This window comes from Strix uralensis, chromosome Z, assembly GCF_047716275.1.
Source record: "Strix uralensis isolate ZFMK-TIS-50842 chromosome Z, bStrUra1, whole genome shotgun sequence".
NCBI lineage: Eukaryota > Metazoa > Chordata > Aves > Strigiformes > Strigidae > Strix > Strix uralensis.
Window position 1 is genome coordinate 55,200,420 of NC_134012.1, and position 24,744 is coordinate 55,225,163.

Sequence of the window (24,744 nt, forward strand, 5' to 3'; positions counted from 1 at the left end):
AGGGCCTGACCCCTTATAAATGATCCCAACCAAACACCTCCTGCCTGTGCGGTTACACCGGGGGTGCGTGAGCCTATCCAGACTCACGGTGACCTGCAAACATGCATCTCTGGAAAGGCAGGAGCAGAGACTAGGACAAGATCTAGGGAAGGTGTTGCCAGGAAGGGCACCTCCTCTCCAGGCTTCCAGAAAGCTGCCTGAGCCCCAGGCTAGGCTCCCGCCAGCCAGGCTGAGAGCAAATGCAAGCAGACAGCAACATAGCCTGGGGTGACGGGACACAGCCGCAGCTTTCCTCGGCTCACCCTCTGTACACTGGGCTGGACCCTTGGCTCCCCACTCCCCTTCATGCTGCAGGGAGAAGCTGCTGAGCGGGACAGATCCTGCCACCTGGTCCCCTGAGCCCCTGGTGCAGCGCAGAACACAGCTGCAGCAAAAGCCAGCCCTGCCAAGCTGCCAGTGCCAATGGGGCTGTCACAGCAACTGATTGCGCGGGTCTGAGCAGAGCTGGGTCTTTGGAAGTTCGCAGGAAGAGGGCATCAGTGTGTCACCCCTTGTAGGAGACAGGCATGAGGAAATGTGAACGCCTTTGGCTTCTTCTTCCCACTGCAAAAAGGGACTAGACAGGAATGCTGCTCCAGCCCAAAGACAGCAACACAGGACTGAGAAGTTGGGATGGTGAGATGCTGCAAAGTCCTCTCCTCACTGTTCCAGCCCTGCTCCTGTCTGGCCCCCTCACTGCCCCACAAAGCTGCTGCGAAGCAGCAAAGCTGAGGGAGTGGGGGACCGGTACAGGGGCTGCTACAATTTCTGGCAAAGCAGCTTCATGCCCAAGTGAGAGCATTTAAGTCCCGCTCAGTGCTGGCAGGGGACTGGCAGGGTGTGCTACAGGCAGGGACAAGGAGTAAGCCCTGTCCAATCACACACCCTGGGAAAGGTGACTCTCAGGAGAGCCGGCACAGTGTGGCTCCAGTGCCCGCACAGCTGGAGCACTCAGCAGTTGGGGTCCCCAGAGCCACCGAAGCACTGGTGCCTCCGGCCGGTGGCTGCTGTGTGACAGCAGGGTCACCCGCTGGCAAAGGCCGTGAAGGGCGATGAGGACCACGCTTGCTTGACCCTCCCTGCCTCCCAGTAGCAGCTGCTTGCAGCCCTGTCTCTCCTGTCTGCTTTTGTGGGTTGTTTTCTTTTTTTTTAATTTTGTTTTTTTCCCCTACAACCCCCTGCTGGGCAGCCTGACCCAGAGCCAGGGTCAATCACTCGCGCCACCTCCGTACTCACTGTGCTGGGCAGGACCAGGGGCACGCCGGGCAGAGGGCTGTCTGCGGTGCCTGCGCTGGGCCTTAGCACCACGTAGGTGAATCCCATCTTCCCGCTGTTCGGCAGGGTGACCTCTGCTTCGGTGACTTTGTTAAACAGCTGAAGAGAGGACAGAGGAGTGGGAAGCTGAAGGCACAGGCCTGATACTGGGAACCTCCTTCTGCTTTCATTGGGATGCGAGCAAATGAACTCAACACAGGAGAAAAGCAGAGGCAGAGGAGGTACGGGCACTTGAGTCTCCCAGGTTAACCTGGAGAAGCCACCGCCACAGGGCACCCCTTAGCCCTACACAGGAACAGATACTGATGGCGGCATGCAGAGGGGCAATGCCAACCACAGAGATCAGTCATAAGGAAACCAAGGAGGAGACAAGCTCTCTGCACCTCATGGTGTCATCTCACACCCAGCTGGAACAAAGGAGGTGGCATCAAGACATTGCAGAAGAAAAAGCACCTGCAGTGACAGCAAAATGGGAGACAGGGCAACAGCTGGAAATATCTGTGGGGTTTTTAACCAAAAAGAAGTGGGGATTATTCTAGGACATTCTCTCCAGCTACAGTGACTGGGAAGCCCAAGTTAACTTCCTCCCTCGTTTATTTTGTTGATTAATCAAGAACATCAAAAGAGAGCACCTCCTTGGACCTCAGGCTTTAGGAGTGGATCAGCAGATGGATGTCTTGGGGCACGTCCCTCTGGAGATCACCACTGGGACCCTGCCTGCCCCAGGAGGTGCTGTTAGTTACCTTGAGGAGGAGGAATTCCCAGCTGGAGGGGGGTGGAGATGGCCTTTAAAAACCAGCTTGAATGCAGGACATATCACTCCAAGGTTGTACTTCCAAGCCATAGAGCCAACAAAGTAGTTGGGAAGGGGAGAGAGCCCTAGCCCTAGGTGGGTGGCAACCCGCCGGTGATGGTTTCACGACAAGGACCTCTGCCAAGAGAAGCGTGTGGTACCTGCAGCCTGTAGTCGATCTCTGTGATGTCTAGGAGGTAGCTGATGAGCGAAGCCTCTCCACTTAGCACGATGTCATAGGTCGGGCCTCCCTCCACCCTGCACAGCACCATGACATGGGCGATGATATTTGTGTAGCCAAAGAAGGTGAACATGACCCGCTGGCTCTCACCTGGCTGCAGCACACCGTAGAGCGGCAGGACATCGAAAACCTGGAGGTAGGCGAGGAGAGATCAAGATGTCGAGCATGGAAACTGATGCAGAAGAGCACCCATGGCTTGGAGCGAAGTACAGGCGTGGCTGGAGGGGGCTCTTCCTCAAACACAGGCAAAATCACCCTAATCTCATCCTGTATCCATTCCACTTACCAGCGGAGGGGCCACGGGAAAAATTTTCTCCCATACTCACTCATTAACGCATTAATTAGTACACTACATATTAAAGTAATTTGGGCTGTCTCCTGGCAGCAAGAAATTCTCTTCACTGCAGAACTTGCCTTTAAAAGCACCTTTTACTGCCTTAAGAAAAACACAGTATTCGGAGGTGAAAGCCCTTAGAGCTGGGGAGGGAGGACTCCAGCCCAGCTCATCTGACTCCTGATGCTTTTCACTCTCTCCGATTTGCATGCTGCGCTCTCTCAAGATGCTACAGCAAAAGCTACTGCAGAAATTTCCTGTTGACCACTTGATTAGCAACAAGATGAATAATGCCCTCCATAGCTGCTGCACAGGTCAACCCTACGACACGTCCTGCGTGGCCTCTCCAGTGACCAGTTGCTTCAGCAGCGCTGTGCGATGGGCTTGGAGGGACGTGAGGCCACTCTGCGAGCAGCATCGAGGGCCACCAGTGGGAGGGGGGCTACATAACTGCTTGCCACACTGGAAACACGGCACAAGATGGATTCCCATTTACCTCCTCCATTCCCAAGGTGACGGGCTCTGCCTCCACAAACTGCATCAGTCTGTTGATCCCCACCAGGCTCTGAGTCTCCACAGCACCTTCCAGCTCCGCAGCAGTGGATGGCAGCAACTGGAAAACAAGCATCATGGGCTGCAGTAAGCAGCTGGCTGGTCTGGGTGAGACCACTCTGCTGCAGGCTCCACCACCTCATCCAGCCAGGAGCAGCTGAGATGGGACCTGGGCGCAAATCAAGTATGGGTATGTCCGTGCCATCCGTTGAGAGTGGGTCCAAGCCCACCCACAGGTGAGACACGGGCTCCATCTGCACTTCCTACGCACAAGCTTGCATGGGGAAGCTGAGTGCACTCAGCCCTCAGTCCTGGCAGAGACCTCAAGGGCATTTTGCACCCTTGTGCCAGCCCAGCTTCGCTCACTCCTGCCCAAGGAATGTGCCCAGAACCCCAAGCCTCGACAGGTTAGGTTCTTCATGACAAAAACAGGAACACAGCTGCAAGTGAGAAGTATCAAAACCAGGAAAATAAGGACTTGGCACAACTATTCCATTTCAGAGAGTGCTTAGGTTTCATCTCGTGCAGCCATCAGTGCTGGAGAGCTGAGGATCTCCACCAGGTCATTCTCTTGAACAACACCTTCCTGAAGAAGGCAGCCGAGGTGTTCTTCTGTCTTGCAGCAGCTGAGAGCTGGTGGTTGACCTCAGAGGTGCCATCTTTCAAAAGGAACCTCATCCCTGGGCTTCTGATCCCTAATTTAATAAGCGAGGGCTTTGTGAGTGCTTTTGAAATGTAGTAATACCTGCTTCTTCAGTAACGTGAAGAAGTGCTTTGTGCTGGGGCCTTGACATCAGCAGAATCTGCAAGAATATTTATGGGACATCTTTACACCTAATCAGAGGCTACACCTCCCCGGTAGATGAAGCTCAGAATCAGAAGATTCAATGCTCTTTCTCTCATCTTCACATTTTCAAGCCTAGCAAAGCTTTGCCAAGCGCCTGTTCCCAAAGATTCTAACCCGCATATTTCCTAGGCCTATGGTCTCCCACCTCCCCAGGGAGGTTATGTGGTACAGTGACACAAGCGGAAGATGAAGCTGCAATCCAGACATATCCTTTGAGGCACTTTTGGATCCTACTTAGCCATATCTACTTGAATTTCTTTGCTTTATTTCTGCATACATGGCAACAAAGCAGGAAATAAAGATGATTCCACCCTTCTATCTGAAAACATTCAGCCACACTATTCTTTACGTCTACAGGGTATCATTTCTCCTGATTCAGAAAAAATGTGCAGTTATAATGTTAAAATGACCGATATTTGGATGTGAGCAGATGCAACCCCTCTCCTTGAACTTAATGCCAACGCCAGTGCTTTCAGAACTTCCCATGCTTTCCTGCATCCTTTTTTATTGCCCCAGGAGCAGCCTCTGTCCCACACAATGCAGAACAAGGCGCCAGTTCCCACTAGCATGGACGTCGAGTTCCAAAGCACCGAGGTTCACCAGGAAGGTCAGCAGACCAAAGGCCATTTTCCATGCCAGGAGGAAGAGACAATGACTTTGCAAAGTCTCATTTTATCAAAGACAGCTCTGTGGCCATCCCTGCAATACTGCAGGTTTCGGGTGAAGGCAGAGACATAAAAACAGGCGGCTCCAGCTGGGGTTGAGAAGGTGGTACATGGAGATCACAGTACTTGGCACAGCTTGATACAGGAAGGAAACTGGAAGCCTTCACATCATGATGCAGATAAAAGCCTCATTTTACAGTGTAAAAACAAGCCAAAAAAACCCCAAACTCAGCATAGGTCCGTAGGATCTGAGAGGGCTTCTCCAAGCAAAGCTATCCGATTTCTCCCTCCCCAGAAGCCCCGTGTCCAGCCACTGGCCCTGCTGCCCAGCCCGCCCTCAGGGCACATGACAGCAGGGCAGCAAAAAGGGGGATGGGCACAAGCGCGGCTTTTTGGTGGCAAGCTGGGGGAGGCAACGCAAGCAGTAGGTGTACAAGAAAATCTACCTTTGCTTCCAGGGAGTCATCTGCATCTGCTGGCTCTTGGGCAGGATTCCCTGCGGCTCCCAGGGCTTTGGCTGGTTCCTCCACACCTCCATCCCTGCAGCTGCTCCCTGCAGACACCGAGCACTTGGACCAGGCTCCCCCCTCCTTTGGTGGTTGGGGTTTGATGAAAAATTTAGGTACTGGAGGGCTGAACCTGGAAAATAACATAACTTTGATTGTGGACCTGCAGTGGGAGGGAGGGAAGCCTGCACGAACAGCTCCTCAGCAGGATGCGGCCCCCGGCTGGGCACTGGTGGTGTGAACTCAGTAACGGGTCTGACCCAACAGCTCCGAAACCAGGATGGAGCAGGTCAGCATATGGGGCTGCCTAGGGATGACGCTGGTATAGCGGCAGCGCAGGCAGCTGGCAACTGGTTGCAAGGAGAAATGGAAGAGGACACAGGTGAAAGCCTTGTAGGGAGGTAAAAAGCACAGCAGGAGAGGAAGAGATACACAAACTGTGCGAAAAGGTGAACCTGAGACACAAAGGGGCAGATCCGGACAGCAACAAGCCAGTGCAGACCCACCAGTGCCCTCCCGAAAGCACCCACAGCTGCAGACTGTGCCTCCCCCACCCAGAGGGCCAAAGCAAGAACTTCTGCAGCTCTACCAGGTGCTAATCCGGAATATTTCCCCTGTCACCCACCCGCAGCTGCAGGTCAGCACAAGCAAGCAGCAATGCCCGAGGCTTTCTCCAAGTGCCGTACGGCAGGAGCAGGGATAAGCCCGGAGCCTGCTGTGCCCTAACCCCGACAGAGCCCAGCACCGTGCGGGGGCACCCATGGAGCCCGGTACGGGACACCCCCACACACACGGGGCAGCGTGGAAAGACACGCTGAGCAACTCCAGGCAGAGACTCACAACTGAACAGCCCATTGATCCCTGAGGAGCACCGAAGCAGCAGCGATTGGTGCTCCGGGAAAGGAAGCTTTGGTCATTTTTAATCAATACACAGCAAATGCCGATGACAAGGTTCAGCTCCTGCTGTGCTGCCGGTATTCCCTGGCTGTGAAACAACGGCTCCAACCACACCTCGCGCTAAAAGGGCAGCAGCTCTGCTGAAACAAGGCTATAACCGATGTGGCACTTACCAACGGCATGATCACCTGCCCAGCAGCTTCTAAACGCAAACCATTTGAGGACCAATTTGGCAAATGATTCAGCAAAGCAGTTCAACAGCTCATCTTACTGACAGGACTGAGTTGATAGTTGGACCAACACGTGTCAGTAAAGAGTGTTCGGTTTAACATTTTCAAACATTCCCAGTGACTCAGACTACATTCCCTGTTTCAAATTGCAGCAGGTGCTCACAGTAACTCTGTTCACCCTTCTGATGCCCCATGGAGGACACACTGGAACCATGCCTGCCTGTCACCACACCTATCTGCAAGTGTTCCCGAGGGCAAACGAGGCCCATCTTTTACAGCAATGTGGGTGCTTCCTTCCCAGCTGGGAACTCAGTGCCTTTAACGACGTGCTCCCAAATGAGTATTTGTCTCTAGCTTTGCAGCTCATCATTTAAGGCTGGTTTCCATTTCTGGATTAGAGGCTCTGTGCCTCACAACCCCCAAGAGATCCCACCTGACTTGTCCTTCCTGCAACCACATGCAAGAACAAGGCTCTGCCCAGGCGAGCTGCCCCAAGCAGGGACCGATGAGCAGCAGCGCTGTCACTCCTCCCCAGCCCCCCCTCTGCCTGCTACTGGGACCACATGGGGGACACCAAAGGCGACCTCAGCACCGTCCACGTGGAAGAGCAAAGCAGGACTGGAGGGGACGAAGGCATGCGCTTGCCCCTGCAGAGCATCGCCCATCTCCAGTCCCACCAGTGCAACCTTCGCTCCTCTCAGCCGAGGCACCTTAACAAGTATTGGGGTGCCCTGAGGGGTGACCCACCTGCTCAACACCTCCAGCAGCTGCTACCTTGGGCATCTGCCTCAGGATAAAATAAATCCAGCTCATCTGCAACAACGGTGCCTCCGGGCAGCCTGCAGCTGAACGCTGCCTGTCCCTGGTGATAGGGAGATGCCCGCAGCGCAGGGGCAGACACATCCAGGGCCAGGAACACCTCGAAGCTCTCCAGCTACACACCAGTCCATGCACCAGTTCAGCGCATGGGTCTGACCATTGTCATGGTGATGGTCCCAAAACTGCTAGCTGTGACCCATCCTAGCCAGGAAATGAAAGCGCAGCTCTCAGAGCTGCTTGTGATAAATACTGTACGTTAAGAACAGCTCCTGAGGAGAGGTAAACCCCCAAGATGCAAAATCCACAATCACTTATGAAATTACCCTTAGTTTTATAGAATGGCTTGAGGCAACTTCATGGGATCGTGGTGCCTAGACAACAATATTTTTCTCTCTAAAGCAGAAGCCTCTGGGACCTGGTGCTGGGAGATGATGTGATTAGTGAGCCCTGCTGTGGAGAAGCACGAAGCATGGTAAGGGACTTTTTCCAGTGAGGGAAATCAGAATGAACAACAAGAAATGTAACATGAAAAGGAAGGGAGAGAGGAACCCAAGGTGTCAATAGAAAGCTGATCCCTGGAACAAGAAATCTTCCTGGTGCTGAAGAAAAGGGGGTTGTCTTCAAAAAGGAGAAGAAAGGGGAAGATAACAAGATGCTCAGCATCAGCCCAAGCTTTAGGCAGCTCTTGCCCTCCAGCACCTTCTGGCCAAGGCTGTGAATGCAGGGAGGTAGGCAAGGAGCAGAGAGCAGCTCCTCCACCTGCAGAGAGGACCCATCCCAAACCAGAGGGGCTGAAGGGCTGTGGATGTGCCTCCACCAGCACCATGGAGCTGAGAGATGGAGTCTCCTGACATAAGCAGGTCATCCTGGAGCTGGAGGGGCTGAAAGCAAGGGGTTAAGCCCTCCATGTCCATCTCACCCAACCTGGCCACCCCTCAGGTGAGACAAAATGCATCCAGGAATTAACAGTGGGGATTTAATGGGAGTATGGGAGGATTGACACCAGGGGGAGAGGAGTCCTTCCTGCTAAGGCCAGGACAACCTTGTGTCACCCACTCTCCCCAACCTCCTGTTAAAAGTATCTCAGCCTGTCTCTTGGTTTCTGAGCCTGCTAGGGCCACAGCTTCCCACACCCACCTCCCAAAATAGAGGAGCTAGAAATCCCACCACTTCTGCAAACTACATGTGAAGATTCACACAGGATGATGTGACCTGGCTGGCTGAGGCTGTGCGAGAGCCAGCAACATGAGGACCGTCCCCCCAACCCTGCAGCGCTGCAAGAGGAGTGCCCCAGCTCCCCACAGCCCCGGCCAGCACCAAGGACATGAGCCAGAAGCCACCACCCCTTCACATTAAATGCCAGAGTTTTAACGGTGCTGAGACTGCTTCCTAGTGCATGGCACCCACGTGTGGAGCATCCTTGCCCAGGTCCCCAAGGACCACCCACTGGTGCCCCCACTAGCCATGGCACTGGGTGAAAATAAGCCTCCCAGCAAAGCACGAGCTCTTCTCAGGTCATCACAGGGAAAAGCACCAGAGACCGCATGCCCGTGAGGCACCTGAACAGGCTACAGGCCCCTACAGTGCACTTTTATTTCTCCTTCTGGCCATCAGATGCATATTAAAAAGGCACTTTGGAGCCAGCTACAGACAGCTCAAGAGTGTTTGCTGCTGAAAACAAAATAATATAATACAGGTGCAAACCAAAAGCCTTTCCAGCGCACGGTGTGGGAACACTGGGCTTGAGCTGGGCCAACTGGCCAGCAGCTGAGGAAGGCAGTGGTGAGGGTTTGCCCTCATCAAGAGTGACTATTGAACAGCATTTCATCCAAATGGCCCTGAAGCCTATTTCTTTGCTTGGATAAATTCCCCTGCTGAGCTAAGGTTTGTGTATTTACTGAACCACCCACTGAAATTCAGACCAGGCAGCAGAGAGACAGAGAAGAGAAGCAACATTGCTGCGGTGAGATCCGACACCTCCAACTCCTGTCTTGCACATGCTGGAAGGGATTAAGCTGGATTTGGCATTCATCTAAATGCAGCGAGCGGTCCCACTGTGACCAAGTATTAATTAACTCGAAGTTCATACACAATTTCAACAGCCACTTACTTATCCAAGTCAAAAAAATGTCAGTTTTGAGAGATGAGGGAGAATTTTGATTTCTTGTTTGAAAACAGAAATTGTGTGGGAATGGATGCAGCGGAAGTGAAGTGTCTCATGTTCCTGGGGCAGCAACCAAAGCTCGCCAGCACCTTTAAGCAGGAGCCACAGGATTTGATTTTTGGGTGCACAAGACTCCTCGGCTCCTGCTGAAGCCCACAGACCTTGACCATCCCATCACTTTCGATGAGAAGAGTCAGAGGAGGGTCTGAGGCCCCTCAGGCTCCATCTGACAGGGCTCGTGCCTCTCCCAGAGTACTTCCACGGGATGTGGCTGGTCCAGTTTTGCAGGGGACAGGCACTAAAGCTCCTCAGGCACTTTGGTTCAGCTGAAGCTGGACCAGGGCCAGCCACCACTGGCATCGCAGGCACAGTGGCTCTTTGTGGAGATCATCCTTTGGCAGCAGTACTTCCCTCTCTTGACAGGTCACAGCCCTGGACGAAGTCTCCACTGACTTTACCGGAGTTATTCTGACTTGAATTGCTTTTACAGATGGCAAAGCATGACCCAGTAAGTCCTCTCCTTCCTTGTGCTTTGCACATCAGCCAGGTGATTTATAAGCATCAGGTGAGCTCCTGATTCTCTATCAGATAGAAAAATGCTTCTCAATCCGACTCTGCCCAGAGGTCCCTCCGATCAAATCAGTAGCTCTAACAATAAATACAATTACAGTCTTTGTTCAAAATTAAACAAGCCCTGACAGCAGTATTTTGCAGATGCTATTTAAAGTAATCCGTACCAATTACAATTGTACCAGATGCTTCAAAAATCATCTCTGCCAACAGACGACTGTATTGACTCCCGTGACCGATAGCAAAGGAGGAGAGATGTGCTCCAGCCGTCTTTGTGGCAGGGATCTGGACACTCACCATTTCAGGATGCTTTCAGGGGGACAAGCGCTAGAGCTTGGAAACACAAAGGGTGTGTCTGCAAGGGTGAAGAATACTAGGAAACAGGGGGGAGCAGAAGAAGTGCTTGAGCATAACCAGCTGAGAGCAGCAGGATGCTCCTGGGTGATTAGAAAGGCAAGCAGGAGGCTCCTGGCCCTGGGAAGAGAGAGGTTCTCAATCTCCTCTCCTTAGGGAAAGGCTGCAGGAGGCCGAAGCTGGATCTCAACAAGTTTGTAAAAGGGGTGAACAGGACAGTCTGAGGTGGTAGGGGCCAGGCTGGGTGGGCTTGGCAGGCCAGTTTCACCCTAAAGGAAGCCAGAAAGCAGCTCAAGCCTGAGCTGGGGCATCCTGGGGGTTGAGGACCAGCAGGTACCTGGGCTCTGCCCAGGCACCCATGCGCTCTGGGTGCCTCGTTGCACCCCGCGGCAGCACGCAAAGACCTTGCAACCCCTGACCAAGCAACCTCCAGAGCACAGGGGCTCACAGCTGCACCACAGGAAAAGCCAACCACGGCCCCTCTGCCCACCACCTCGCATCACTGTCCCTGCACGGTGCCAAGAGCAGAGCGAGGAAAAGGAGGGAGATGCAATGACGGTGCATGTCCTGAAGTCCTCACCTAGAAGGAAACGTCCCTGCTCATCTTGACAGCATCTGCTGAACCCCAGGAGGTGTCTCCACCAGCCCGCACTGGTGCAGGCTGCCCAGCATGCCCGGGGTAGGCAGCGATGCCACAGCGCACCCTCCCAATGGGGCTCTGCAGCGGGTCACCACAGGGAAAGACAGGAGAAGGTAAAGCAGCAACGATAACTAACGCAGAAGGAGAAACAAACCAAAACAAGCTCCAGTTTCATATACTTCCGAGGGTCGCATCCCCAGATCACCCAGACAGACACTGAAGCTCCACCCCCTGAGTACACCAGCACCGCCATCCACCTCCTGTCCAGAGGAGCAGGGTTTGTGGCACCAGCAGAAATCACAGATTTAAGGCTGTGCATGGCTTTCACCCTGTGTAAAAGGCGAGTTAACATCACTGCTGGGTTATTATTAAAGGTCACTCCCATAGCACAACTTAATTACCCCCTGCTTTACCAAGAGCAAGGCAGAAATACTCCCAGGAAACGTGCTCACAGTCCAATGGCCCCACTGAGCTCCTGGGGCCGGGGCAAGGGACGAGCAGACAGGATTGGCCTGGTCCAGGTGACACCGGGGACAGCTGGGGACAGCTGTGGGGTGATGGAGGCAAGTGGGTGAGGGAGAGGTGACAGGTACCACCAAAGAGGAAGCAAGCAAAGCAAGCTCACAGTTGGAAGGGTTTCACACAGAGGAGAAAGATGACTCTCCCAAGGGCGGAGCAGCTGAAAAGGCGGCATTAATTGAGTTAGGCACTCTCAAAATGCATGACATGCCAGCTGGCCCAGAAGGACCCTTGGGGTGCCCAACCCCCCGGGACTCCTGCCTCCTGCTACAGGAAGCGGACGGTGGGAAATAAACCAATCCTTCTCGCACCAGCCTACACCATTAACTCTGGGGTGGGCACCTCTTTGGGCTGCCCCGCTCTTTGCAGAGCCCCATTAAATCTCCCTGGGACCTGAAGTCCTCCCCAGGCTGCTGTGCTGTAGAGAGCTGAAGGTTTCCCCTCTCCTTGCCCCTGGCTGCCTCCATCTCCAAGTCAGGAGACACAGATTTATGGTGATACATCCCTGACATCCCAAAGTCCTCACCTGGCCTGTGTGAACATGGGGTCCATACTGCCTTAACCCAACTGCTACTTGTTCTCTGAGTTGGCAAAGACAAACCACCTGCTTCTGCAAGCAGCGTGGCAATCTGTCAGAGTTCAAGGATCACCTGGACAATGCTCTTAGTCATATGATTTCATTCTATGTGGTCCTGCGAGGACCACGGAGTTGGACTTGATGATCCTTATGGGTCCCTTTCAACTTGAGATATTCTATGAATCAATGCTCCTGCGCAGCTACAAGGGCAGTAGTAACAGCAGGTCTTCCCACTGTGGCTGTTTTCAGGGATGAAGAGATGGACCAGGTGGATAAGAGATGATTTTTTTATAACAGGCTCATTTTACAGAGTCTATCACAGCATGGAGTGGCTCCTCACCTAAGAGCACATGGAGCTGGTGGCTGTGGCCAAAGAAAACATTGGCAAAGAAACCATTGTGGGACCAAAACACTGGCTCTGGCTTTTAGAGGAACAGCAAGCATTGCTTCTGCTCCACGCCGGGACAGTCTCCTGTGTCCTTGGTGATACAAGAGGAAAACAGAGCACTGGCACATGCCAGGCAGATCCCACCCTTTCTGAAAAAGAAATACACGATGATGTTTTGGGAAATGATCTCCCTGACTGGTATTCTCCTCATCTGCCTTAAACCAGCCAGTCAGCAGCAAGAGATCTGAAACCCACCCAAAACCCATCCTGCCCATCCACCATCCCAATATCAGCCTCTCGAGGGGAAAGAGTGGCTGTACACAAGGATGAGCACCAGTTTCACTGTCTTGTGAGTGTCCAGCCTCACGCAGGACAAAATCCCTGTTCTCTGGAAGGGTTTTTGCTGCCCATCCCTGTCTCGGCAGCAGCCAGCTCAGGGCTGATGACGGGACCAGCAGGGAAGCTGGGCTCTCCATCACCTCTGCACTAGGCAGCACCTTGGACTAGAAGGAATCAGCACAAAAATCCCCTGTGCAGATTTACACCCAAAAAGATGTGAAGATCTGGCACCTGGATTCAAATTTGGCTTGAGCCTCTTTTTCTAAGAGTTTAAAGATTTCTCACCTACCCTCTGAAGACAGGGATGCACCAGGAAAGAGCACAACGATACTAGAGACGGCACTCTTGGGCAGAACGATGCCAGTGGGCTCAGAGGGATTTTCCCTTAAGGAAAGCTGTTTGATGCATAGCTTGCTGGAAGCAGGAAAAGAGTGAAGGGTGAGAAACAGCTGGCGAAATTACAAGAAACAAGGTCTAGAAAATTTTGTCACCGTACTCCTCATTGCCACATGCAGTGACAGCAGGTCAGCAAATAAAGGACTATAAATAGCCCATCCTGCCCCCCAGATTTCATCTGGTGGCTTCACTACTCAGTGCTCTACCAGAGGGATGACAGGGAAGCAACAGCAGCAGTCCCTGAATCGATGCTCTCGCTCTACCTCAGCCAGGCTATGACAGCAAGCCGTTCCCATGAACAACAGAAAAATTAAAAAAAAAAAAATCAACATTTTGTTTCATAAACATTGAAGCTCTGCAGAGACCGGCCTTGAGCAGCAGCCTCCTGCCCAGAGGGAATTGAAGGACGAGTCATCCAGGCCGCAGAGGCATAACATCATTTATAGGGAGAAGGATGCTGTTTGCAGTGCAAACGTACCTTGGGTTCCTGCTGCGTGCCCCGGGTAATGAAGATGTCCAGAAAGCAAAGACAGAAGTCAGCTGCTCCCCAGGTTTGCTAGCTGAACATCGCTGACAGAGCAAGACGTCGTCACCTTCCAGACAGCGTTTGCTGACCGGCTACAAAACCAGAAGGCAACCCCCATCCCACCACAGCCTGCTCGGGGCGTGGGTGACACTGGGACACCTCCCACACTTTGTCCTGAGACAGTCAGCTGCCCGACAGCACCTTGGGTAGGACGTGCAGCGCTTTTCACCCAACCAATGTTTTCTCCTTCGCCCTCCCTACGCTCAATCTGCTCCTCCAACAGCCTGGGGCTGCTCCCCAGTCCCCGAGGCGAAGGACAGCTCTCAGGGTCTGTCACCCTGTGCAAAGGAGGAGGCTGAGCCTCAGAAAACCCAAGAGTAATAGTTAAAGCAATTCTCACGCAGCTGTTCTGGGCTCCAGCCTCCACCGCAATGGCCCAGGTGAAAGTCCTCCAGGTGTGCGACAGCGTAATGGGCAGTCAGAAGCCCTGGGGCAGCAGAAGCTGTCTCAAACCTGCAGTCAGGCTCCCAGGAGCACTACCAGAAGGTGCCATGCCCAGGCCTGGGGCAGGCTGGCTGACTCGCCAGCACGTGAGCTGGGAAAAGAGCAGCACCGTGCTGGAAAAGGCACAGAGATGGAGGGTGCATGGTGACAGCAGAGAAGAAAGAAGCTTACAGACATGTTGCAAATAGAAAATCATCAGCCCCCCAACCTTTGTCCCGATAAAGCATCACTGTACCACACCTAGTATGCAGGTTTATGTCTCTAAGATTGATTGGTAACAGCATATGCTCGCTTACGCCTGGCTCCAAACCCCTCCCTGGCAATCATTTTATTTACCTTCCATTCTCTCTGGGTGCAACAGGCAGCAAATTTCCAGGTCTCCCTTGCTCCAGCTCCCCAGTGTCTCTCCACAAGCACAGAGCCTCTCCATCAGCTGCCACCCCAGAGGTGAAGCCTGCCTGGCACCAGTCCTTGCTCCAAGACACTCCATCTCTGAGAAATAAGAGGCCACTTCTCCCTTACACCAAGCAAAACACTTCTCTGCTGCTGCCAAACCACATGGAGCTGAAGGCCGCATTCAGCAGCACGTTTCCATCACGACTCAGCCCTTTTCTAACTTACCCACGGGATTTAAGCAGGAAAAGCAGCACCCATGGGGCTACCAAAGCCCAAAACGTACTGCCCTGAGGAGCTGATGGCACTGGGGGATGAGGAGGGGGTATGGTCTACTGTCACCCATCTGAGACTCCCCAGCACCAGGGGCACGGTGGATGGGTGCATTTCGGATGTACATGCTCGCTGCTGCTGTTGCTACCTCTCCCCTCCGCTGGCTGACAGAGGACTGCTGTCAGATTTTTGCCTTGCGCTGTTTTTCACTGCCTGCATTTTCCATTTCTTCCTTGTTACAAAAACAACAAAGCAGAAACCCCATCAAATATAACAGAGAGTTGGGGTTTTCTGGTCAGTAACAAGGCTGGGATCTGGCTCGCAAGGTCCCTGCACTGCAACCTGCCAGGGGACATGGAAGGAGAGAGGGCGGAGGAATGAGAAGTTACTAATGCTGTAGGAAGACCCACTTGGGAGGAGAAAGGCTCCTGGTTGGTTCAAAACACATTGGCTGAGAAAATCCTGGATGGAAAGGAAAGAGTCATTTTCTACATGTTTAGCTCAACAAACCCTTTCCCCAAAGAATCTACTGGCAATTCATTATGCTGGATTTGTAGCTACGAAGTTCCCACTCTCCAGACACGCCAGATCAATACGCAGAGGGGGTCTGACATGTGCCACAGAGGTGCAGAGCTCCCTGCTGATCCATCCTGGCACACGGACTGATTGGTGTGTGTCAGCTCTGTCCCAGGGAGGAAACGTGTCTCGCGTGAAGGGGACAAAGAGGTGATGCAGGAGGAGCAATGCTCAAAGTAAATGACAAGGCACAGGTCCTTAACAGAGGATGAAAACTCTAGAGAACAGCGAAGTTTGGGGATGAGCCTTTGGCAGCCTTTGTCACAGGTCTCAAAAGAAAATCCTTGTATATCCTTTGGGATTTAATGTCTTCCTTTTGATGGGAAAGCCAAACAGAGCTGAGGAGCTGGATACTGCCCTTGGAAAGGGGGACAAATCAGTGTTTCAGGAAGAAACCTTTAAGGTAAGAAATATGATAAAATGTCCAAATTTGACTCCAGACCTACTGTCTCCTGCTGGGTGACTCTGGTGACCCATTCCAACGCTGCAGAAAACATCTTGGTGCAAAGGCTTAACTCAGCTTTGAGCTATCAAAGGCCCAAAGGGTGAGGAGAATGTATTCTCAGTCTGTCTCTAACCACGTAGAGGTCTAGAAGAAGAGTAACCGTGAGAGATTTATGGCTCAGCAGCGCCAGAGAAGGGACCTGGGTTGGCGTGAGTTGGGCACGTCCAACCACACAGCAATGCTTGGACTGTGTTACTTATATGATTGCTCTGCTCAAAGCAGCAGCAGTGATTAAAGGGTAAGTAGGAAAAATAGGTTGAACAATTAGAAGAAAAAAAGATCTAAGCACACAGTCTTGTCCAGGCAGAGGAACAACATTTTTCTCTCCTGGCCAAAATAAACGTGTGTGTCTGATTGATGGTGGGAGTCTCTGATGATCGGCTCCAGCAAGGTCAGATGGATGGATGGTTAAACTCTATTGATCTCACCTTCATGAGTCCTGATGTTTGATTCCCTCGATGTCAGACTGGGTGAGTTTGATCTGATAATTTAGAATACTAACAGTGCTTAATGTGGACCAGAAATAATATCTGACATGCTGCCCTTCTGCCAGGCTCTTAATGAGCAACTTGAGGTGTTAATAGCTTGGAGACCATCTTCATTTCCAGCTCTGCCACGGAGAATCACATGGTGTCTGCTGAGGGACCCACAGAAAGTACATTTCTGCTTAATTAACATACAGAGCAGAAAAGGGAGCTGCCACAACGCCCCCAGTGCTAACGAGCCAGTGAAGGGGCTATGCCAAACCCTTTGGAGCAGAGGCTGCTATCCTGCCAGATGATCAGGACCCTCAACTGCTACCGACTCAGCAGAGTTGGGTGACTCAGCATCCCCTGGAAGAACAAGCACCTGCAGGCTCGGATCCTAAGCCAGTTTAGGTGGAGACAGGGTAATTAAAAGATGAAAACTGATTCAGAATTCACATTTCCAAAAACCTAAATTGGTTCTAAAAAAAGGAAAGAGTAAAGATAGACAGTGGCCCCAGAAGAAATTAATTCCACACAGGCTTTGCTGTAACATGCTTACTTCTCTGTTATTATAAAATATATGCATTGTTCTATCATAAAAATTAGATTTTCCCTCTAGCTTGCAATTAAACCCTAATCTAATTTACCAGGAGATGACGGGGCCTCCAAGCAGAGCTTACAGCTCTGCTCCTCCTTCCCTGCCCACCTCCCTCCACCTGCTTTTGCGGGCTTTCCTCTGCATGTTAGGGTCTCTTCTTGAAGGTGCCGTGCATCAAGAAGGGCCACACTAAAGACTGGTTGTTACTCGGTAAGATCCGGCTGTGAACAGGCTAGCCCAGTGCCCAGGTCTTCTCCGCCAAGCTCTCCTCATAGCCATAGCTAATCTCCAGTTCCCAGTAGGTTATGTCCTCTGAGCCAGATCCCAATTCTCTAAACAAACCTGTTTATTGATCATCTCTATTATTTGTAATGGCAGCACTTCAATGCACAATGGTTAACTTTGCTCAGTTTCCTAGGGCATTATGGAAAAACCATTTGCTACTGTAATTAAAACTGCCCAGACTAGACTTTTGTGCTATGCAGAGAGGCCACAGCAGGAGGAACTGCTGGAAATGTGTTTATAAATGTGCTCCAGCACGACTGAAAGATTCTTCTTGGGCTTGGAAACCACAGCCCAGTGCTGGATGGCCCCATTTCCCACAGACGTTCAGACAAGTGCTCCCACCAACACCTACAGCTGTACCCAAAGCTGCAGCAGAACCTGCCGTTTCCCTGTAAAACACTAAACAGCTGTTTGGGGAATGTGATGAGCAGTTTAACAGATGAAAATTCACTTCACCAGTGTGGTGTTTGCCTCAGGCCACAAAGGTCTGAGAAAGCAGCTTTCCAATACCAGCCTTCCTTCCCAGGGGAACCAGTATGGGGGCTACAGCAAAGCAGCAGCAAGAGACTGGGGCAGCAGCACATCGTTCTGGTGGCAGTGCCTGTGTAGGTTCTTAGCGTAAAATGACAACACATAGGGTTGGCAGGAAAGAAAAATCATATATCGGCTTGTCCCAGTGCCTAAGTATAGGTTTGCAGCTCCAGAAATAAAGTAGGACTCTAGGCTATGGACAATGCAAAAAGTGTTGGTAGCATCTCACAGCCCCAGCTTGGCTGGAGAACGTTGTCTCCTTCCCAGCATCAAACTGGTGGAGATCACTTATTCCCTGAGAACCTAAGCCCGACCACGGCTGGTAGGTGTTACTCCCACAGGGAAAGTTGAAAGCAATTTGTCAGATCACAGGCAAACAGCCTTGGTCTTTGCAAAGCACAAACAGGACATGAGGAAGGAGAAGAGCTGCAAGGAGAGAGCAAAGGGGCACATACCTCATCTGGCTCACGTGGCTGGCCATCAGGAACGCTCAGTGGTACTGGACAAGAAGCGGGCTGCAGTTGGTCATCTCGATGTAACGCACACCTTCAGTGTTGTTCAAGATGCAGCCAAAGTCCAGGGCCGTGGGCTGGTTATGGAGATTCGGAAAGTAGACTTCTCCCCAAACCGTGACCCGCTCCTCATGAGGATGCTCAAGAAATCGTATCTTCAGAACCTTCTCTACTACCTGGGTACACAAATCCTCTTCATAAGCAGGGTTAAATCTGATGGAGAGATGAAGTTCCTCCCCTATCTCCAGCTTCACGGGCTGCAAGGAAATGAAGAGTATTAATCATCAGTGTGATGAAGTCCCAAGGTCCGGCAGCACGAAATGTGTAAATGTTCAATGCGTGACCCCAGCGTAGGCTTCTCAGTTCATCCTGCGTTCCCTTCACAGTGTGCGCCTGACTGCAAGCCCCACCACGCTCTTGTCTGAGACTATCTCAGGCTCATCTCACTGTGCTCTGCATCAATACACGAGGAAAATAAATATTCTTCTGCTGAATTCGGGACCCACAGAAGCTATGTGCTAAATACACAACTAAATCAGCACTCTGGCACACCAGGGCCTTTTGCCCCAACTCTGGAGGAACTCCTTTAGCCTCACAGCACAAGCAGCATGGCACTGCAGCCTCACCCTTGCAGGGACTAGTCACTGGCACAGCACAGAAGTGGTGGCCCTGTCTACGACAAGTGTTTAGCAGAGCCCATGTCCAACACCTTCCACCAACAACAGGGCAGGGGCCAGGCAGCAGATGGAGGAGCTTCCTCAGCCTTCCTGAAAGCAGGGCTGCCCTTGAAGAAAGCAAGCTGCTCTTGAGGTTATCTGAGAATGGCTGCTGGAGAGCTCGATGGCTTCCAAGAGACACCTTTACTACACGGCTTGCCCAGACCTAGCTGCCTGCTCCCCTCTCCTCACGTCTTAGAGCCAGGATGTATTTCCCCAGTTCAGATGATAGTTCGTTTCCTTCAGCAGCTCGTTTCAAATCTGATTTAGTTCAGGCCAGTCTACCACTGAGTCTAAAGAATAAACTTCTCTACTAGAGGACCTCCCAACAGAAACGTACCACCACACTCCCCCCTCTTCAAACCCCACCATCAGGAAGGCCCACGGCTGCTCACCTGAACGTCTGCAGAGAGGGGCTGCTGGTCTGTACCGCAGATTAAGAAGGGCTGCTCTAAGGCCAGGACAATGCTGAGTGGCAGGGAGGATGCGTTTTTCAAAGAAAGAGGCTGGTACTGCAGAGTTAGGACATCACTGGGGTGCTACAGAAACAGGACACAAGGGAAAGAAACAATGTGAAGTTTTTCAACCCCAAAGGGCATACACCTCTATTTACTATTTTTATTAGTTTCTACCCTTCTAGGTGGTTTTTCTCTAAGTATATCAGATGCCTTTCATGTTTAGAAACCACAGCATCCCCCGGGGACAGGGAAACACTCTTGCATACAGAGGAGGGAATAGGAGCCCGAGAGGAGGCAGCTGCATGAACAAGATCAATAGCAGAAAGTGAACCCAGACCACTTGTCTCCAGTTTTGTATCCTCTCTCGAGAAGAATGGCACAAGATGATTTTCACTCACATACAGTAATTTCTTACAACCTTATCAGCTCTAGTAGCCTCATAAAAGCAGTGATGCTGGTCAGAGGAGAAAAGCGAGCAGGATTTGGCCCACAGTGGAGAGCCTGCAGCAGACTAAGGTTAGCTTTGAACATCTACAGGCACATACAGCCAGCTAGAAACCTCAACAGTCGGGCTACAACGGGTGTCCTGCTGCCCCTGCTCCAGTGACAAGCTGTCTGTAGCCTCAAAGTTTGGCTCCACCTAAGCTATTTTTTCCTGTTTATGCATTGCTCTGGGCTTCCTGCATGGTTTATATCAACTAGACAGTGTTTGGGAAACTGGTTCTGGATGTATCGATATCAAACAGTGTCATAACACTCGATAAATCAGAGCACATGGCATCAAGCAGACCACAGGCAGACATCAGGGATAGCTGAAAAGCTTCTAATTAAACCCGAACTGCCTGCTCACAGGGTTTTGTGCTTCTCTGGAAGCCTGGGAACCAGAGGAGAGACCTGAAAACACAGAAACTAAATAATGAAATATCTTCTCTTTTTCAGACACCTCGCGGGAGAGGGAAAGGTGATGCAGCAGTCAGGATCCAGAGACTAAAGGGCATCTGCTTTGCGCTGGTGTTATCATCACTGCAGCTGAAGGATGTCTGCGGGTCCTTTGAAGAAGGTGAAGCTTGGGGAATTGCAAAGAGCTAGCATCCATACCAACAGCAGAGAAGGCAAAGAGAGACAAGAGATGACAGGTTTTTCTCATCAGCCTGAGGAGCTGACAGGAATCTCAGTTCTTCTCAGCTTCCCTACAGGATCGGTGTTCAGACATCACTGTGCCTTGGAGGATCCCCAAAAACCTCCCTTCACACTGAGTACAGGAACTGGTGTCTCTCTAGAAGTAGCCACGATCCCCCTCGGCAGAGTTTTACTTGGGTGAAGTTACAAACCAGTCCTATCTCCAAAAACATCCTCACTTACTTTACGAAGCACCTCAGGACGGGTGAGGAGGGGGTTTAGCATCGCTCAGCTGCAGCAGTCTGCTCGCCCACCCGCAGCCCCAGCACACGAGGTGGCTGTGCAAAGCCCACGCTGTTCTCGTGGGTCCCACACATCTCGCCCTGTGCCCTTGGCTCAGCAGTTCAATTCTGTCTCCATATCATGAAGGCAGAATACAGCAAGGCAGAATACAGCTGGTGGGACTGCTCCCAATCCCAGAGGAGCAAAATACTGATCTCAGTGTTAATGGCAAAATCTTGGTCCAGCTCAGCTCAATAGTCAAAGTCCCACAGACTTGGAGAAGCCATTTAACTTCCTCCTTTGAACACAAGCACACCCCCGCACCAGGCTTTCAGTCATCAGCCATGCTCTTCAATGCCAGGATGAAACCCAGAGACTTACCTTCTCCACCCGGAAAGTGATTTCTCTGGAGGACATTTGCAGGACGGGAGCAATGAACTCGCACGTGACATCCACTTGCATTATCGGTGCCTTCCCTGCCTTGCTCCCCACGACGGCGTGGCACAGCAGCCGCTCCTTCACCACCTGCACGGAGGAGTCAGCCGTCACCCAGCGGGGGCCAGCAGGGCGTCTCGAAAACGCACTGCATTTGCTACCCACCCAGCCACAGACCGTATTACCGCCATCAAGTTACATCCACTGGGCTCCTCAACAGCCCCCTTTTCTTTCTGTGCTGCATCCCATTTATTCTGCTCTCAAACGTCCGTAATGCTACACCCCACTATCCACAAAAAGCCCTTGTGAGTCATGTGCTGCCTACAATTGTAATAGTCCCTGCCCCAAAGGATTACTGTTTTGATTTGTACCACTGCCAAGCATAATACTTACAGAAAGCTGTAGGAACTGATTTAAAAAAAAAAATAATACAACTATATTAAGGAAAACAGGTGATAGAAGGGCCAATGCTAGCAAACCCTCCCTTGGAAGCTTAGTGGACAGGATCCATGGGAAAAACCCAAATAGCCAGACTGCCTTCAGGTAAAGAGGGGGTCACTCATTCCTAGCAGGTACTGTGCCCTCCTAGAGCTGGTTTTAAAAGAAACCTCCCCAGGAAAGAGATGTCTTGCAGTTCACATGAAAACCCTCTGCTTAAGCTGGATGCTCTTACACTTAAGACTTTTTCCTGATTTCTCATGGTTTCAGTTCCCCAAATTCCTCCCTTCATTTCTCACTCTTCCCTCTGATTCAACACCACAACCCAACTGCTCCTCAGAGTCCACAGACTCAAAATCACCCGTGTTGCGTGTGCAATGCAGGGAGTTGGGCTTCTGACCAACCTCAAGAGTATAAACTTCTTAAGACCCGAGGAAGGTGGAAAGCCCACTCCCAGGGTCTTGGCTTTGACTGCAGGAGGCAGGTAGCCACAGCTCAGCTCACAGATCCCCTTTTGGCTTTCCAGGCAAGACAGCCTCACCTGCACCCTGATCACTTTATTTCCTTTCTGGTACCTTTTCCCCATTTCAGCAAAACCTTTGGGCTCCGAACTGCACAGGGACAGTCTCATCGCAGTCAACTAGGTGAGTAATCGAGTATTCCTCAAGCTACCACCAAGGCAATCCTTTAAAACACCTTTCAAAACACAAGTATCAGCAGGAGCTTGATGCAGATTTATTCCACATTCACCTAAATATCTGTGGTCAGCGATCTTGGAGAAAGGGAATGCACACCAGGGTTAGCTGGCAGCTTCTCTGGAGAGTTGGATTTCCCTGGAAAGAAGGGTCCAGGGAGGAGAACACCCATTGATCCTGCTGAAATCTCCCCCTCTGAGCTGCCATCCAAGGGTGCTGCGAGACCTGCCTGCCCTTGGGACCCTGGGACTGGCTGAGAGACTGGGGCGAGCTGTTATGGAAATATTGACAAAGGCCAAGCTGTCAATTATAATGATCCCTGCGAACAGTTTCCCACATGGATGAACATCACCCCGATCACTACAGCTGACACACTGTTCATTTTTCTGCTCCAGGACTCAGTGCTAGACAAGCCCTCTGCCCATGTTTGTCTATAGAGGAAAAATGATGCTACTCCCAGACCCTCCCACCCTTCACAGGTGTTTTGTTTTACTCACTGCTTCCCCCAAATACATTACTTTGCACTTTTTTATTTACTTTCTGCCTGTGCTCCTAGTCTAAGCGTAACTTATTTTCTCTGCCCTTCCTTTCTGCCTCAGCACATGACACCTTGTAACCTGCCATTTGCCCCTGAAGTAGCAATATTTCCTTCAGCCTGTGTTTTGGTATCAGCAGGTTGGGTTTACGGTAGCCATGGAAACATGAAAAAGCCTTAGGAACTGATGGTGGCCAGCAAGGAAAGCAGCTGGTGCTGCCATGGTAACTTGTGACTCTTGAAAGCACTTGCTCCTGATGGGGAAGGCTCAGCCCTCGGGGGGGGACCTCACCTGGGGAGTGCGGGAGAAGCCTTCCAGCACCATCTCCATAGTCTTGCCTGGCATCAGCTCCACCCTCAGCGGTTGAACCTTAAACACAGGGCAGGCAGGTCTGGGGCTCCAGGAGAAACCTTGGCCCTTGGTGGTGCTGACAGCAGGGACCCGATCGCGCTGGTGAAACAGGCCAAAACCTTCTGTTGACCAGTATAGCTGATGGGTGCGCCGTCCTTTGTTTGTTATCTTGAAGTGGTAACAGCAGGGATCCAGGCTGGAAGAGAAAAAGAGATGGAAAATGTCATGGGAGCTGCTATCTCCCAGCGGCCACCCAGCTTCAGCACTCCGATGGCGTTATCTGACTGCACACTCAGCAATAAAAGCACCTCCAAAAAGGCTGACCTAGCTCAAAGCTTCAGCAAAAGCCAGACCTTGGTTGCCCCTAAGTTTATCAGCATCCAGCAGCTGCTCTGTTTGCGTACAGCAAGGAAGAGCTGCATGAAGATCATCATCTCAGCTGCCGCAGACAGAGCATCACCAGCCCAGAGACCCTCCGGTGACCTGGGCACCCCTTGCCTCGCTGGCGGGGCCCCTGCCCTGGCACCCACGTTATCCCTTCACCCCCCATCCCTTCGGGAGCATTCAACCCTCATCACCCCCAACATGTCATCCTTTGCCTGAACAGTGCAGCTGGTTTTGTGGTTTAGGAAGATAAATGCACTGTGAGAACACAGGATCAACAGAAGTTTCCCCAATACAAACACGGCAGCAAGACCAGGTCTGGCTGCTGAGGGGATTGAGCAACAACGAGAGATGAATAACGAGAGCTAGATATAAACCAAAATGAATATTCAATGGAAATGATTATGAAATGATTATGAATGGAAAAAATTATGAAATCAAAAGGCAGAGCCTCTAAAAAAAAAAAGTAGTGTGGCACTCACTGCCACTGACAACAGAGCCTAACTTGTCAAGCTTGGTTCAGCCAATAGCAGACTGCTGAGTGAGCTAACGAAGCTTGTCTCCATTTGTGTCCTCAGTCCATCGCTCACCCCTCCAGATTCCATCTGCGCTTCCTTGCTGGGCTGGGGAGATCAGGGCCACCTGGTTTGATAACCAAACTCCTCCTGCTTTTCCTTTGGGAAAAGCACCCGGCTGAGTCACTCTTGCTTGTAGGAGCGTAACTGCCTTGAAGATTCTACCCTTCTTTAATTCAGTTAACCAACAGGTGCAGCATGATACGACAAGTTTAGTTTCCCTAGACAAGCAGAATAACAATTTCTTCCATTACTGAAAAACAGAAATTCTGAAAGGGCATGAACTCATATAAGATACCTTACGTGATAAAAACCAAACTCTCCCCTGTGGCCAGGTTTCAGGCACCTTTTCCAAGGTCTCCTCCACACCTCTGCTCCCCTTTCCAAGAGCCACATGCTCTGGACTTAAGCCTGCTGGACCTAAGCCTGTGCGACACTGG

At 51.6% G+C, this 24,744-nt stretch overlaps 1 pseudogene; it reads right to left on the minus strand.

Moving 5' to 3' along the window:
* LOC141938274 (hydrocephalus-inducing protein homolog) overlaps positions 1-24,744 on the minus strand; it is a 105,681-nt pseudogene that overhangs the window by 14,186 nt on the left and 66,751 nt on the right.